Source organism: Rattus norvegicus, chromosome 3, assembly GCF_021556685.1.
Source record: "Rattus norvegicus strain SHRSP/BbbUtx chromosome 3, alternate assembly SHRSP_T2T, whole genome shotgun sequence".
Lineage (NCBI taxonomy): Eukaryota > Metazoa > Chordata > Mammalia > Rodentia > Muridae > Rattus > Rattus norvegicus.
Window position 1 is genome coordinate 161,379,492 of NC_141536.1, and position 2,444 is coordinate 161,381,935.

Genomic DNA, 2,444 nt, shown 5'->3' on the forward strand with positions numbered 1-2,444 from the left:
GTAGTTTCTCTACAATACTCCTTCCAAATCTAACTTCAGATGTGGGCTAAATTATATTGGGGCCGATTTTTACTACATGGAGACTCAGGATAAACCAGGCTTCGTCGATGATTGATTGAAATGTACTGTTTTCACACTCGCTGCTTTAATAGCATCAATCTCTCTGGAGCCCTGGATCTGGGCTCAGCAGGACTCTGCAAGCTTCAGGGCCAGCTCTGGGATCGACCAGGAGGCCCCTCCGTGCGGGAAGTAACCTGCCCCGGGGCTGGAGTTCCCACCTCACCTGGGTGTGCCTCAGGGTCACGGGTGCTGGGGTTGGGGGGGGTGCAGGCCGTCTCTTTATTAATTTGGTTTTTGCCGTTGTTTTTCTGAAAGCCACAGTGCTAAGTACATCCTAACCTTGCAGAGTCTCTGGGAGCTGGAGCTCGGTCTGTAGAGTGTTCACCTCCTAGGCACAAGGCCAGCGTTTGATCCCCAACAGAGCATAAACTGGGTATAAATGGCACAGGCCTTAAGTCCCAGCACTGAGGAAGTGAGGCAGAATTGGAAGGTCATCCTAACTACAGTTTCAGCTTGGAGTCATACACCTTCACAGGAGACCCCGGTCTCAAAATAAAGCCAAAGCCTCTAAGTTAGGGGAGTCTCTGCAAGCCAACGCGGGGTAACCAGATGGTTCAGGCCCACTGTCTTGATTTCACCTAGTGGGAACGGTGGGGCCACCGCGTTCTGAGTTCCAGAGAAACCACAGCCTTAGTTTGTCCCCTGCCTGGCTCCCTGAAGTATGAAGGCCATGCTGGTCCCAGACTTCCTGGGAGAAAGCTAAAAGAAAATGATTGGAGAAGGGGAGACAAAAGAAGCCGGGGTGGGGCGGGGGTGGGGGATGTGGTCTCCGCAAAGCTAGCTGTTTGGGTCCAGCCACCCCTCCCTCACCCCCCACGGAGAGCCAAATGCCCCTGAACAAAAGGAGTCTTCGGAACCCACCTCTCAGCTGGGGGTGTGATTGCTACAGTCCGCAAAATTTCCAGGAAATGGAGGACCTCTTCAGCATCAACACCGCCCCCTACCCCTCCCAGCCCCCACCTCCACCCCACCCAGTCTCTCTGGACCCTTTAACACCTGGATTTATTTTTCCCCAGAGCCCTCATGAGGGAAGTCCGCTGTGATTGGTTGTGGCTTGAAGTACATGATATTTGGGGAGGCAAACATCTGCCCGAAGGGTCTAACGCTGGCCTTTCTGCCTAAAGATCTCCTTGTTTTGGATTTTTCACCCCGGAGACAATTTTCTCGTTAAGTGGCTAGTAATCACTTGGGATTGCTCATCCTGACCCTGGGGAGGAGCTGCTCCGCTCCCAAAATACCGTTTGAGTCATTGGGGTTTCTTTCTATCACCTTGCATAAACTTTGAATTATTCTTTGTGTTGAGAAGATTATTATTAAGAAACACGCCCTCGAGCGGTCTGTACTTGCCTTCCCGGCTTCATTCGGCAGGCTGTGCTGCACAAGGGCGGCCGCCCAGCTGCTCCCCAAGGATTGCCCGCGTGGCCCAGATGCTAAGACCCCAGGGCGGGGCTGTCCCAGACTCAGCCTACTGGAGTCCAGCCACTCAAGAGCTCAGGCTGCCTTCCTATCCTGTCATCCCTGCCTGCGAAGAACCCGCGTTACATCGAACTGTTTCTTAGAGCATGATGCCAGCACCTTCCCATCCCTAGAAGAGGGGAGAGGAGGGAACACTCAGCTCTCCTCCCTCTCCCCCGATTTTAATTTTTTAAAGTGTCTTGATTGATATATAGCCCAGGCTGGTCTTGGACTCAGGGTCTTCCTTCCTCAGCCTTCCAAATGCTGGAATTACAGGTACGCACTATCACACCCAGCTGAACACACACACACACACACACACACACACCCTCTCTGCTTGATAGAATAGGAACAGCGGTATTAAGGACTCAGCTGACTCTGCAGCCCGGGGCAGCGGGTTTTAACACTCTCTACCCATTCACACTTGCACGTCGAGCAGGCGTTTAAAGATGGACACTTTTACTTGGGAAGCGATTCTCCTACAAAATGCAAAGCGGTTGAAGCCTGGCCAGGTAGACGCCACAGAATTCCTCTCAAGCCCCAGCCTCTGGAGGCCCCGTTGGGACGGATAAGCGCTCTTGCGGCCCCCTCTGCTGGCCGCCGCCGCACTCTTCCAGAAGGGAGGCGCTGCAGCCTCAAGGCTGCGCCTTCCGGGGCGGTGGCCAAGCAGAAGGCTGCACAGCCAAGCCCTGGGACGGGGTTTCCAGGCATGGGATGCGAGATCCCAGCCACCGTCCTGCCATTTCCACCCAGAGAAGGCGTTTCCAACAAAAACACAGGAGCGCAACTGCAGAAAAGTTCAGCCCACGGCCCGAGTCCAGGCGCCAGCAGTGATGGACAGCCGTGTTGGACATAATTGAGTGGTTAAT